The 15,959-nt window shown below is 34.3% G+C and overlaps 1 long non-coding RNA gene across 2 annotated transcripts in view; it reads left to right on the top strand.

Annotated features, from left to right (window-relative positions):
* LOC131507524 (uncharacterized) overlaps nt 1-15,959 on the top strand; it is a 101,119-nt gene that overhangs the window by 23,445 nt on the left and 61,715 nt on the right. For both annotated transcript variants that reach the window (XR_009259539.1, XR_009259540.1), the window contains exon 2: nt 6,876-6,978. This is a non-coding gene — a long non-coding RNA (uncharacterized LOC131507524). The remainder of the gene's footprint in view (nt 1-6,875; nt 6,979-15,959) is intronic.

Raw genomic sequence — 15,959 nt, 5'->3', positions numbered from 1 at the left:
TGTAGTGGTTGAGGGAACTGGCTCTGAAGATAGACAGATCTGGGTGTAAATGCCAGCTGCACCTCTCACTAGATCTGTAGTTACACACTGCCTTCATGAGAATTTGATGGCAACCTTTAACATATATAAACCTCTCAGCATAACACCTGACATATAAAAATAATAAAATCAGTGTTAGTTGTACCTATTATTAGTAGTAACTAAAAATGAATACAACAAAGTATTCATAATTTTAAAAATTAATATAAGTGGACATAAAATCACTATAGTTAGATGAACGGTCTTTCCATTACATACAAGGTATTTGCCTAAGGAAGTTAATATATTTTATTCAGATTTCATATTCCAAGGTTTTTAAATTTGCTGTTTTAATAAAATTTTAATTTTTTTAAAAATTTTTTTTTAACATTTATTCACTTTAGAGACAAAGAGAGACAGAGCATGAATGGGGGAAGGTCAGAGAGAGAGGAAAACAAAGAATCTGAAACAGGCTCCAGGCTCTGAGCTGTCAGCACAGAGCCTGACGCAGGGCTCGAACTCACGGACCGCAAGATCATGACCTGAGCCGAAGTCAGTCGCCCAACCGACTGAGCCACCCAGGCGCCCCTACAATTTTAATTTTAAAATATCCCTCTGTGCTATTGGGGATAGAAGAAATGCACTAAAAGTACATGATAGGGTTTTGCAAGTATTGGCCTCTCCTAGCCACGTCCCATAATTACAGGCTCCAAATTAATAAAAGTTTATTGCTGTTAGGTTTTCATCCGAAGTGTAATATTTCATCCAGAGTGTTACAGTTGGCTGGTTTGTTTGAAGTATTTTTTGTTTGTTTTGTTTTGTTTTGCTTTGCTTAGATTATAACATTAAAGCATAGAATCTTTGGTGTAATGTATGTCATTTTCCCTCTAATTTAAATAATAGACTGAACTAAAAATCCATGGATGATAAGGAAAGTAAAAGATCACAAGAAACATAACACCAAGGGAAACTGTTTAAGAAAATGAGTTGTCACCTTCGGGCCCTCATTTTAAGGTTGTTCTGATAATGGAACCAGGAACTTGTAAAAGACTAGATCAATCATCATTTCAATTAACTTTGTAACTACCTGGTTAAGAAGTATAGTCTTATTATGTTTCAATTATAATTATGTCTACTTGATGCTTAAAATTGACACATTTTGTTAAACAGTAAAAATTGTATTTTCAAATTATAGTTATGAATTATTCTAGTTATGCAAGAAATTAGCAGGGTGCCTGGGTGGCTCAGTCAGTTCAGTGTCCGACTTAGCTCAGGTCATGATCTCATGGCTTGTGGGTTAGGGCCCCCACATCGGGCCCTGTGCTGGTATCTCAGAGCCTGGAGCCTGCTTTGGATTCTGTGTCTCCCTTTCTCTCTGCCCCCTCCCGTGCTTGCGCTCTGTGTGTGTGTGTGTCTCTCTCTCTCTCTCAAAAAGTAACCATTAAAAAAGTAAATTAGAAAAAATTTTCTTTATTTTTATTGAAATTATTCTGCATTATAAAATAATAAACAATGCATACCATTTTTATAAGTTTAATCACAGTATGACTGTACTTTCAGTTGTATTAGAGGCATTGTTGGCTAAAAATAATGTTTTATACCAAGACTAAATTGAAATATTTAATTAATTAATTTAATTAATTAAAATTGAAATATTTTCTCATTTCTTTCTAATTTTTTCATCTTTATCTTTTAACTTATAACTTTAATCTTGTAATTTTAACTTTTTATATTATAGTCTAACCTTTTTATTTTCACCCTTTTTGTTTCAACAAGTATTTCCAAAACTGCTCTTACTCTTACACGTTATTTTCAATAAATATGGAGATGAAAATATGAAAAAAAAAATGGTGCCTAAAATGTTCTTATTTGTTCTGAATTGGATTTCTTAATTATAATTAATGAGATATCAGTTGTCATTACAACCAGATAGGTAAGAAAGTAGAGATTAGATGCAAATAAAAATACAGATAATTCAAAGCAATGTGACATTCTAAAATTGTCATTTTTATACATCATTTGAGACTATTTTTTATAAGAACTACTAGTAGGTATAAATATGATTTAGTCATTCATCATTCAAATATTCCTGCATGATTTTTTAATTCGAACCTTATATGTTTGAATGTTACATTACATTGCTACGACATTTGAAAACTCAACACATCTAACTTAATATGTTGGTTCACTTGAAACTATATCCAGTTCTTGACTTAATATGCCCTAATTAATATGATGACATTAACATATTTTCTAAATACATTGTCTTACTTGGGGATTAGGAAATATATAACAAGTTGTTATATCAACTAAGCATTCTTATACAAATACAAAAATATAAAAAAATACATGTAAATACCTGGGTATCTTATTATAAGCTACTACATGATGAACCCAGTGTAAATTCTAATTACCAAATTCAGTTATATTTTAAGTTGTTTTTAATTTTTTTTAATGTTTATTATTTTTGAGAAGGAGAGACAGAGAGAGAACAAGCAGGGGAGGGGCAGAGAGAGGGAGACACAGAATCAGAAGCAGGCTCCAGGCTCTGAGCGCTCAGCACAGAGCCCAACAAGGAGTTCGAACTCAAAGACCGCGAGATCATGACCTGAGCCGAAGTCTGCCGCCCAACCGACTGGGCCACCCAGGCTCCCCAAGTTGTTTTTAATTTTTAAAATAAAAATACTGCATTACTTTTATGAGATGGTATACAAGGATTTAGCACTACTTTTCAAAAAGATTATAAAATTTGATAATGTTAGTATAAAGTAAACCACTTGTACCTAAAGTTACTTTAATACAATACAGATATTAGTTTGTTATCTCAATTAAATTGAGTTCACTTATTTTATTTAATCAGTGTGCTTTAACCATCTTGAAGCTTAGGTTGTGCCTTTTGATGTCCATTGGAATTTCCAATAACTTGAGATTCTATCCAGTTGTTAAAGGTATATGTAAGGGTCATATTTTTAACTTTTATTTCCATCTCCAATTTTATATGCAATAAGAGTGTACAGGAGTAATTTTTATTGCTTTGTCTTACGTATTAATTCGGTACATTTTGATTATTTTTTTCCATGAATTGTGTGGGGATTTTTGTAAATCTCATTGATAATACATTTTTATAAGTTTATATAAAACTCAGTAAAGCATAAAATATAAAATATTTTGATAACTTTGAAGTGTTTGATGAGGCTGATCTTTTCATTTTCACTGAGTTTAATGGAATATCCCTGTATTCTTATATTTTCGTATTTGTCCTTACATGTTTTCTTTACTCATTCTAAGCCACAGAGTCAAATTCTGAGTAGATTGAATAATTCAATTTTAAAGTATTTTTTTATTCACTACAGAATGCACATAACAATATTTGCTGAGAACATATTACTGTCAGAAACTCATTTAGGCATTAAAGATAGAATTGTTAACATTTAATTAATAACTTGAAATTTTATGGTTTCATTCTATCACAGAATTAACAAAATATTTATTTATAAATTCACTGAGGGGTCACACATCACTATTCTCTACATCAATGAAAATAATCTAACACCTGCTATTGGTGTCATGGCACACATAAGTGAGAAATTTCTATTTCCTTTGATTTTTTTAAAAATGAGGTCCCATAATTCAATTGCATTTGTATATCATTTTTCTAAACTCTTTTTGAAATGAGCCCGTATTACTTAGATTATTTAGTCATTCCAGTCATGATGATTAAGATAATTTTTTATGTAAGAATACTGTTTATTTTCTAGCTTCCCTTTTGTGTTTTTATACACGCAACTTGGTGCTTGCTATTTTTATTATATTAAACTGTTCACAAAGTTTTCACATGATGTCTTAATTTGTGTGTAAATATGTCCTCTATAACTTTTAATTTTCTTTTCTATCATTATGCAGAGTTTATATCTCATAATGTGATAGAAACACCCATCACAGAAGAAGGTGAATTTACTTACTAAAGATACATCTAACTAGATGGATTCCCAATATTCAAGCAATGTTAATGGCAGGCACTGTAGTGCATGACTGCTGGAAATCAAACAAACTCATGTTTACATATTCATTTCCAGTGTTCATCTGCTTAAACATCTTGTCCCTGATTACATAAACAATTTAATGTCACAAAGTTTTCACAGATATATTCCAAGTGCTATAGATGTGCAGATTATGAAAATGTTAACATTATCCCCTGGAAGGAAAAACAGCTCAATTATTTGTTACAGTCTCTTTTAAAGTAAATAGTTGGCTTTTACTTTTTTTTTTTTTTTTGAAGAATTTTCTGGGGGGAAAAAAAACAGTGAACAATGAAGAAAAAGGAAAATGAGAAAGTATTTAATGTATATTCTCAGTTTTAAATATTTGTTAAATTGAGGTATGAAAATCGAATATCATTAACAGTATCTTTTCATCTGGTTAGTATGTATTACATTTTCTTATTTTCTAAATCATAGTATTTATTATCAATTCTAATGTGATTTCACCTTACCATTTAAGTCATGATGTAAGAATCTTGGCATCTGGTGCTTACTTTATTCCAAGTTAAGGTCAGAGTTCAGTGTTTCTCAAGCAATGTGTTTAGCTTCTCTAGAATTCTGCTTTTATTCAAAAGGTAATCCTAAAAAAAGACATTTTTAATCAGTTATGTTTATTAAATCATTTTAATGAAAATAACTTAGTACTACAAAGTAATTTAAGGACATATGTTAGTTTTGACCGAGTGAAGGCCAAAAATACCATAGCATAATTTTTTTTAAGAAATTATTGTAATTTAAAAAGGGTAATATAGGGATGGTTTGTTCTTTACTTAGTAAATGCTAGATAAATAAGCCACAAAATGAGTCACTTTCTATTCAACACAACAGCATATATCATATATTTTTAATGTTGTATTTTGCATCATTTGTACTAATTTTGGATATTTTTATTAATTTTCTGTTAAAGTATAATTTTTAAGCTATATTTATGTTTTCAGTTATATAAATGATATAGTAAGAAAACCTAATTTAAGACCATATGAGCGTTCAAAATATTACTTATTATTTAAAGACACTCATGCATGATTCAACTTATTATGAACTTGGAAATTATCAGTGTTGATTTGTAAGTATTGGGCACTTCTATCTTAAAGGGCATCAAGGTTGTCAAGTCTCAGAAATTCTGTATAACATGTTATCTACTTCTTTAGCCATGTAGCTGGGAATGGGTATAAACATGGATGAAAAATGGTATGATGAGAAGGTCTATTGCATTCATAATCTGACAATATCAGAGTATACACAGAGGAAACTTGTTTTTCAATATTTTTCTGATTCCTCGTTACCATCTCAACTGAAAAGTAGTAGGTTTACTGAAATCTTCTATCAGGCTTTATTTTCTAAACAAGGAATTTATTATAGAGCCCCATTTTTTTTTTAATTTTTTTTTTAACGTTTATTTATTTTTGAGACAGAGAGAGACAGAGCATGAACAGGGGAGGAGCAGAGAGAGAGGGAGACACAGAATCTGAAACAGGCTCCAGGCTCTGAGCTGTCAGCACAGAGCCCGACGCGGGGCTCGAACTCACGGACCGTGAGCTCATGACCTGAGCCAAAGTCGGACGCTTAACCGACAAGCCACCCAGGCGCTCCTAGAGCCCCATTTTTAAGGGGAAAGATATCACGATAGGAGCTTGAATGTATGACCCCCTCTGTGTATAGCATCTCTTCTACAATTGGCTCCTGAGAGAGGGGATTTTACATGAACAGAAGTTTACGGGCCTCTAAACAAATATGTGCTCTCTAAGCAAATACCTAAATAAAATGAAATAATCTATTTTTAGATTTTATGTATATTTTACTTTGCTGTCTTTTTAGCTCTTCTACGTGTTCATCTCACAGGATGCAATGTAGCCAAAGTCAAAGTGTTCACTCTAACAAGCCCCTGCTCTCATGACTTTTTCTTCACTTCCTAAGTGACAGACAACTAAGAAGTCCTTTTCTTCTTTGGATTTTTTCTTTATATATTGCACCCTCACAGCATATATATTTAATTTCTATTAATAATACCAAAAATAATAAAAAAGAACCCAGAGGTGAGCATGATATCTTGAAAAATGAGTGTTTAATATCCTTTTACCTCAGTCAAGGGCTTTTATGTTGACATTCAGAGGAGTACTTAAGACATTTAAAGAAATGAAAAGTTATGATATTTGTGTTAGTCCACTAGGGCTGCCACAACAAAATACCATAGACTGAGGGACTCAACCACAAAAATTTATTTCTCACAGTACTGGAATCTAGGGATCCAAGATCAGGGTATCATCAGAATTGATTTCTCCTAAGCCCTGTCTCCTTGACCTGCAAGAGTGCTGTCTTCTTGTTGTGTCTTTACATGGCCTTTTTTCTGGGCATACACATCCCTGGTATCTCTTCCTTTTCTTACAAGAACATCAGTCATCTTAGATTAGGACCTCACTCCTATGACCTCATTTAACCTTAATTATTTCTTTAAGGTTCTATCTCCAAAATAGTCACATTGAAGTTTAAGCCTTCAATATATAAATTTGGTGGTGAGGAAGCATAATCTATTCCAGAAAAATACTCCTTCAGAGTTAATGTGACAACTGGTTAAAGGATGAGGAAACATTGAGGTAATATTTTGTGTTGTATGCACATGTGTTTTTCTTCTATGTAATGTGGTCAGAACACACAAGATGCTCAGAAATCTTTTTTTCTAACTGTAGGCATAAGAATATTACATTTCCTAGTCCCCATGACATTTAGGCAAATTCTTTCCAGTGAACTTGGGTAGAAGAGATGTATATCACCTTGGACTAAGCCAATACATCTTCTTTTCTTTCTCTTTCTCCATAGACAAGATCAAAGCAACATATCCAGTATATGACTAGAAGAGACCTGGGAAGATGGAAATGCCACAAGAAGGAGGACACAAGAGTCCCTAAGTCTCCATATAAAGGTGCTTGGCAATTCCCTATTTGACTGTGTATATATATGATGACATTTCATTTTGAATAACAACCAAAATTTCACATGGTTTGTTATGTTATTTTTACCTTGAATTATAGTACTTTTCTAACAAAGGCTAAAATGTGTGGTATTGGTTTAATATTCAGAAAATTGGCAGCAAAGTAAGTTTTAGTGTTTTAGTGTTTAGAAAGTTTTAGTGTTTAGAAAGATGGCAGTCCATGTTATGTGTTGATAATATATTGCTTAAAACCCCTCTCATCTCCCATAACCTGGGAAGTAAACCACATACATACTGAATTGGTGGATATATAAGAAGAAAGTGGAAAATTAAAATTCAAAGTGTTTTTGGATTATTATTGGTTGTACTTGGCAAGATATTCCTATGGAAGATGAGTTCTGAAAGGACCAACCAGTTTGTAAGCAGACATGAAAGGGAAACAAGTAATTCAGATCTTCATGGTATTTGCAAGGGTGGTAATGTTAATTGAATCTAGATACAGCAAAGAATTAAAATACAAAGTTTGGTACAATAAAAGCCAAAGAAACATTTTGTTAAATAATGTGACTGAATGCAAAGATCCAACTTTAAATGGTTTCTCAAAGTTAGGTGACTTCAAGGTAGCAGTCATTATGTTGTGGAAAAAAAATACAAAACAAAACATAAGGGCTAAAGTTCTGCCTAACCAAAAACTATGAGTATGATTTCTTAACTATGACGTCAGATGGAAGGAAATAGATAAGATACAGATTAAAATTTTGGAGGGTTTGGACCAAGTGTGATTTATACCTGGTATGCAGGGCTGGTTTAATGTCCTCAGAACAATCACATTGATTCATTACATCAATAAAAGAAAGGACAAGAACCACATGATCCCCTCAATAGATGCAGAGGAAGCATTTGACAAAATACAGCATCCTTTCTCGATAAAAACCCTTAAGAAAGTAGGGATAGAAAGACCACACCTCAAGATCATAAAAACCATATATGAAAGACCCACCGCTAATATCATCCTCAGTGGGGAAAAACAGAGCTTTCCCCCTAAGGTCAAAATTTTGGAGGGCAAATAAATAAGCCCAGAAACAAAACAAAACAAAACAAAACCTTAACTCTTTCAAACTTGAAACAACTCTTGGTTCTTCAATCTTACAAAATGTTTCAAAGACTGGGAACTCAGCTAAGGGCTGTGAGGAACAGTGGAGAGGAAAATTTCTATTAGAGAGCAAAATTAGGAACCTTCCTATACATCAAGAGTAAGATTCCCAGAATATTAATGGGCTATAATGTACAATGTCCGGCCATGATGATGAGAATCACATATCAATTGGAAATCCTGGGCTTTGAATAGCATGTAATGACTGTATGGGACTTTGTGGTATCTTTAGGTTAGGGATAATGTATCCCTTATGTTGATTAAAGAGTAAAACAGTAATTAGATTATCAAAAAACTAAGAGACTGGCTAGATTTTTTAAATCAAGGACTTGGGTTTAGTCTACAGATATAATAAGATAGTGGTGTCAAAAGTTGAAATGAGTAAGGACTACTGAATCACTAGAGGGGGTGTACCTGAAGACCCAGACACGCTAAGAATTAAAACAACCTTTATTTTATTAAGCCACTAAGATATTCGGTCACTTTGTTCCATCATCTACTGTGAATTGTCCTAAAAAATATATATTACCAAATTTTCTAGTATTCATTTTTCCAGCAAATACTTTTCTTCCTTTCAGTGTTAGTTTTTTTTTTTTTTTAATTCATCACCTCCCCTACAACCATAATATATTATCCCTAGGGAAAATAGAGAAAGAGACTTCTATTTTACTTTTTAATTATTGACATTTGTTGAGAAATTGTCAACAGTTGTTCATTAGAACCATGTATCTCTAGACATCTACTCATTACAGGTTCTTTAATATCATATATGCAGAAAGAATAAATTGGAAATAAAGTCTAATTTTAACTATAATGAGTGACTACATTGACTTAAGGAGTTGTCAAAATATTTAAACGGGGCCAGAGAAGAAAACAATATGCATACAGTCTTGATGGATACTGGGGAAAATAGTCAGGGCTGTGTGGTATTTTTTTTCTTTGTTAGTATGTACTCAAGAAAATTCCTTTTACCTGAAGAAGCACAACTATTTAAGAACAATACATGACCCTTAATTTTTGTTTGTTCTTCCCCAGTATACACATGGACTGTGTCAAACTGTGAAATAAAGAAAATTTTTGTTTTTGTTTCATAATACTTGTATTGGATAGAGCAGTGATTCAATTTCTTGAATGTGAAGAGGTGTAAATAAGTTGAGAAAGAAGAGGTGAGCTGCTGGGATGAGGTGGAGGTTGCAGGAGGTTTCTGGGAAGGCCCACAGGAGATGGAGTCCTTGCCATGCCAAATCATAGCAAAATTAGTCCTGCCACTGCTTTTTCTTTTCTCCTTTTCTTCATGGGAGGCTGAGCCAGCCATGTTTTTTTATGTTCTGTGTTCTTCATGTGGAAATCAGAAACCTTTCTCTGTGTCCTTACTGTAAGGGGTACATTTCAAGCTCTCTTAAGAACTTTCTTTTCGTCTACTATTCCATTGCACTGTAGGGTTTTTTTGTTCTTTGTTTGTTTGTTTGTTTCCCTCGTAAGCCAAGAGGGAGAAGAGATGGCAAACTCCTATTCTTCTAGATATGAAAATTCTTCAAGAGCAGGTATCACTGAATCATCTTCACTTGGACCAATGTAGAGGAAAGAGAGAAAGTTCAGGCCAACTTACAGAATATAGAACTTTCTTTTGAATTTTCAGATTTTTCTTTCTGTGGGCTGATTCTGGTAGTGGACTGAGTGATAAAGATTTTTACTGTGATCATTTTATAAACACAGGATTGGGGCAAAGAACTTGCAGTTCTTTAGGACTCTCTTTGGAATATGGAGATGCTAATTGCCTATTTTCCCCAATTTCGTGGCTTTATCTGAAATTCTAAAATAAGAAAAAAAAAATCTTCTTATTCAAAACACTTGATCTCTCACAATACTGGCAATTAAATCTGCAGACACTTTTTGAATCAGATAGTTCCTCCAAGATTCTACTTATATGGTATATCTGGGTTTTGTTTTGTTTTATTTTTATTTGATTTGATTATATGTTTTTGTTTTGTTTAGTTTTCCTTTATGCATAGAGACATGAGAGAAGTATTTTTTTGATTTGTTTGTTTGCTTTCCCAATTAACAGTGAATAAGTTATTTAATTCTCTGCCTTCTCAGTTGTAATATGAAGATAACATGTATGCTGAAGTGTTGGTATGAAGAGAATAGAAATAACCTGTGTGTAGTTTCTGCTAAATAGTACAAACTTCGTAAGACAAGACTAATATGATTTATTTTGTCATGGTCAGTTTTCCCCCCTCATCATCTGGCACAGTACCTTCTACAGACTAAGTAATCAATTAAAGGCTGGCAAATGATTGAATGAATAACAATTCATGTATGTTTTATTGGAGAAGTAACATTATCATATTATCACCCATTATAGATTGTTAGGTTTCAGCTTAATAGCCTACATAAGACTACCTTTACAGGACAAGTAATGTCTTGTAATATAAATACTTAAAAGCAAGAATCAATGAAAGAAAATACTGTTACTTTGGACTCATTATTGCCAGGGCGTAAAATAGGTGTGCTTCATGGGATTCTGCATATCCCAGGCTACAGGGAGTAGCTTGGACACAACACAGTGCAAAGTGAAACAGAATTTGAAGTTAAAGAGTTAACATCATCCCCTTTAATTTTCTATTTTCTTTCCTATAGACTAGCATCACTTGCAGACTTTTTATTGTTATATTAATATTGATGAGATGGAAGGACTGGAAAATCAAATGCTTTGCTATTAAAAAGCAATAAATGTGGTCATTTTAAAACAATGTGGCACTGTCATGATTGGGTTTTTAGTAATTTGGTGCTTCATTCTTCACAGTGTTTATTTGAGGTTCTCCTTAAAATTCCCTATCTTTTAGCTAATAGTAAAGAGAAGTCATTCAGATCTCTTAAGAACACATGTATGTCAAAAGCAGCAACTATTGCCATGTTACAGCCATCATTCCAGTGATCAGTTAATGTAACATTAAAGTTTCTCAGAAGACTGAATTGTTTACGAGGGATAGAGTAAGAGTTAGCAATAGCTTTACTTTTATGACATTATCTTTCCAATTCAGTTTCACCAAACTAGAAGATGACTGTGTGTTAAGGCAAATTTATCAGATTATCTAACCTACAAACACCAACGGGAAATGACTACTACTTCTGGAATAATGTCATGGTACCAGTATGGGATCACTCTCTTTTTTTTCTTATCGTGTTTTAAAATTACCCCTGGATTTGAAGTTGAATTTTATTCTTGTGAATCAGTAAAGATTTAAGTACAAAAGCATTTTTAAAGTTAAGGTTCTTGTGGTTTTGATTATTTGAGATGTTCCTATTCCACTGTCTAGTTACCTAGGAAACAACCATGTGACAGAGTTGGACTCCTATTATCTAAGTCCCACTTGCTTTCCTTATATTTGTTTAGTACTTTGTAATACAGACAGCTATTGCTAGTTTGCTCCAATATTCATATCAAAAATGGTTTAGGTAGCTTTGTGATGTTTGTATGCTCTGACTACTCATAGGTGTATTATAATTTCCAGTTATTTTGCTTCTTTTTATACTGCATTACTGCATATTGATTTGCATCAAAGTAGGGTTTATTATGCAGGGTATGGTTTATTATGTTGCTGATGCATCATATTTAAACAGCAATGAAAATTAACTGCAGTGCATGCTCAGCAGCTAATTTTCAAACTCAGAGCTTTTGGGGATATGCTGGTCACCCATATATTTATAAGGCAAGAAGATTTAGCCAGTTTATTGCTGACCTTTCATGCTATTTTGTGAATGTTTTTACGATGCCATTAAACTAGTTTGTAAATACTGGATTGAATACTAAAGCTCAGTTGGCTGTTCCTTTAGGGCAGAGAAAATGCATTACTGAGTGGGGAACTGAGACTAACAATGCATGTGGTCAACTTTTGTACATCTGTAGAATCAGAAGAAAGTGTAGATAACTTAAATATGTGTAACTAGAGATACATACACGTTTTGATTTGAATTTATATGTTTCTGAAATTCAAAACATGTACTACTTCAAGTAGAATATTTAAATCTCTCTCTAAAATTTCTCTAGAGTGTTTGTGTCTTTGTAGTCCTGTTTAGTATCTTTACCAAACCTGTTTTTAGAAAGAGATCAATTAATTATCAAAACAGATAATAGGGGACCAGCATAATGCAAAGATCAAAGACATGTCAGACTTGCTGACTTTTATAATGCACATAACAAGTGAGTTATTTCTATATTATGGTAAGGTTTACTTATGCGATTGCATTTCCACAAAAATGCTAGCTGACAATGAGCTACCAAATGCCCTGAAAAATACCAAAGCAACCATATTTGCTTGAGTAGTCCTGCTGTATAAATTGCCATCTCCTTCGTTTTCTTTACTGGCTGTTACCAGTTTACATTTCCATCAAGAGTATACAAGTGCTCCCTTTTCACCACATACTTGCCACACATACTTGCCACCGCATACTTGTTGTGTCTTGTCTTTTTGATAATAGACACGCTAACATGGTGAGGGAATATCTCATTGCATTTTTTAAATTTTTTTTTCTTTCTTTTTTTTTAATTTTTTTTTCAACGTTTTTTATTTATTTTTGGGACAGAGAGAGACAGAGCATGAACGGGGGAGGGGCAGAGAGAGGGAGACACAGAATCGGAAACAGGCTCCAGGCTCCGAGCCATCAGCCCAGAGCCTGATGCGGGGCTCGAACTCACGGACCACGAGATCGTGACCTGGCTGAAGTCGGACGCTTAACCGACTGCGCCACCCAGGCGCCCCTGCATTTTTTAAATTTTTTTAAAGTTTATTTATTTTGAGAGAGAGAGAGAGCAAGAGTACGCATGTGTGCATGTGCATGGCGAGGAGCATATGTAGAGAGAGAAAGAGGAAAGAAAGAATCCCAAGCAGGCTCCCCACTGTCAGTACAGAGATGGGTGCCAGGCTGAATCTCACGAACCATGAGATCATGACCTGATCCTAAATCAAGTGTTGGATGCTTAACCTAATGAGCCACCCAGGCACCCTCATTGTGGTTTTGATTTGCATTTCCCTGATAATTAGCGATTATCATGTATCATATAACTGTTCATCATTTGTATGTCTTCTTTGGGAAAATGTCTATTCAGATTCCTTGTCCATTTAAAAAAATATTTAATGTTTATTTATTTTTGAGAGAGAGAGACAGAATCTGAGTTTACCTGTCTCTCTGCCCCCTAAAGCACACTCCAGGCTCCAAGCTGTCAGCCAAGAGCCTGATGTGGGGCTTGAACTCGTGAATGCATGAGATCATGACCTGAGCCAAAGTCAGATGCTTAACCAACTGAGCTACCCAGGCGCCCCTGCCCATTTTTTAATTGGGCTATTGAGTTTTTTGTTTGCTTATTCAGTTGTATGAATACCTTGTATGTTTTCTAATATTAATCCCTTATTAGATGATTTGTAAATATTTTCTCCCATTCCATAGGTTGCCTTTTCATTTTGTTGATGATTTCCTTTGCTATAAAGCATAATACCATCTAAATCCATGCATGCTGTCACAAATGGCAAAATTTCATTCTTTTTTATGACTAATATTCCTTTCAGTGTGTGTGTGTGTGTGTGTGTGTGTGTGTGTGTGTGTGTACATCTTCTTCATCAAGTTATCTATCCGTGGATATTTAGGTTGCTTCCATATCATAGCCATTGTAAATAGTGCTGCAATGAACATAACGGTGCATATATTTTTCAACTTGGTGTTTTCCTTTGATCCAGATAAAAACCCAGAAGTGGAATTGCTGGATCATATCGTAGTTGCATTTTTTTTTTTTTTAGGAAACTTCATATAGTTTCTATAGTGGCTGTGCAAATTTACATTCTAACAAGCAGTATACAAAAGTCCCGTTTTTCCACATCTTTATCAGCACTTGTCTCTTTTTTTTTTTTTTGTCTTTTTGATTATATCCAATCTGACTATGATATCTTCATTCTGGTTTTGATTTGCATTTTCTCGTAATTAGTGATGTTGAGCATCTTTTATTGTGCCTGTTGGGCATCTATACATCTTCATTGGGGAAAAAATCTATTCAAGTCCTCTGCCCGCTTTTTTTAATCTGGTCGTTTCTTAAATTTTGTTTGTTTGTTTGTTTGTTTGTTTTCGAGAGAGGCAGACAGAGCATGAGCAGGGGAGGGGCAGAGAGAGAGGGAGACACAGAATCTAAAGCAGGCCCCAGGCTCTGAGCTGTCATCATAGACTCCTACACAGAACTCAAACTCACGGACTGCGAGATCATGACCTGAGCCAAAATCGGATGCTTAACCAACTAAGCCACCCAGGCACCCCTAATTGGGTTGTTCCTTTTGCTTTGTTTGCCATTAAGTTGTGTAAGTTTATAATATATTTTGGATATTAACTCCATATTGGATGTATAATATGCAAATATTTTTTTCCCCATTAAGTAGGTTGCCTTTTTATTGTTGATGGCCTTTGGTCTATGTTGATAATTTAGAACCTCTTCCATTCTTATATAGATTCCGGTTTTGAAGGGTGAAACCTGTAGCATATATTTAGATGTGGTTTTTTTTTTAATGTTTATTTATTTTTGAGACAATGTGAGAGACAGAGTGCAATCAGCGGTGGGGCAGACAGAGGGAGACACAGAATCTGAAGCGGGCTCCAGGCTCTGAGCTTTCAGCCCAGACCCTGACACGGGGCTCAAACCCACAAACCATGAGATCATGACCTGAGCTGAAGTCGGATGCTTAACCGACTGAGCCACTCAGGTGCCCCTATAGATTTAGATGTGGGGAATAATTTAGGAATCCCTCTGGTTTACACCAATGGGTTAACAAGGCACCTTTTCTTTTGTTAATCAGCTCTGCTCTGGGCAACATCACCCGCAGCACAGCACAGGGTCTATAGCCCTATTTACCTGCTTACCTAACTTAGTCCTTCCCTCCTGTGAAAGCAGCTTTCTTCTATACTACTAAATTGGGGGGCACTTTTGCCTTGAATACCTAATCTTGCTTACCTCATATACATTTGAATTGGGTGCTTTTGCACCCCTCTTTTTCTGGGACCTTTGCCCTTCCCTCTCTATTCTGGGAGCTCTGTACCCCCTCTCTATTCTGGGTGCCTTTGCACCCCATTTCTGTCTTGTGGTTCTAATCTTGTTTACCTACACTCATGTGTGAGCATCCTATGGCTTTGTACTTCTTTATGCCTTGTTAACCCATTGGTGTAAGCCCAGGGAGTTCCTAAGCTTATTCCCCACACTAAACTATCACTATTAGAACATATCCTTATCCTATCTTAAAATTCGTATCAAAATAACAGGATTTTTAAATATAGCAACAAAACTATCTTGTAGTTCAAAAGAAAGTAATTAATCATTTGTGGTGCAAATTTCTTTCTCTTTTTCTTCCCTTCAGTATAACCAGTTCATCGGAATAGCTCCTCTTTTAGCCCCTTACTTCCTCAAGATTGAATTATCAAAAGAGACCATCCAATACAACAGCGGTACACTAACCTCATCTCTTACCTTCCAGGAGATGATTCTTCATAATTCTCCATGAAAGGCTAACCATTTCCCTATGTAAATATATTTAAAATTACCAGAAAAAGTTTTTTTAGTATTTTTATGTTGAAGTAATTTCCTCATAGAGGATCAGACTGAGATGGGTATTATCATTAGGAAAACAAAGGCAATTGAGTTAAAAAGAGGGACTGTTTCAAAAATATGAGCCATGAAGTTTCATAGAATTTTTTTTCAGCACCCCAGAATGGCCCTAAATCCTGGTTTAATTATACTTCTTTAGAAATATTTATTAAATTTTCTAAATTCATTTATTTTTTCAAT

The sequence above is a fragment of the Neofelis nebulosa genome, chromosome 3 (assembly GCF_028018385.1).
Source record: "Neofelis nebulosa isolate mNeoNeb1 chromosome 3, mNeoNeb1.pri, whole genome shotgun sequence".
In the NCBI taxonomy this organism is placed as follows: Eukaryota; Metazoa; Chordata; class Mammalia; order Carnivora; family Felidae; genus Neofelis; species Neofelis nebulosa.
The sequence above is the reverse complement of the archived record's forward strand: the minus strand, read 5'-3'. Positions and strand labels throughout refer to the sequence as shown.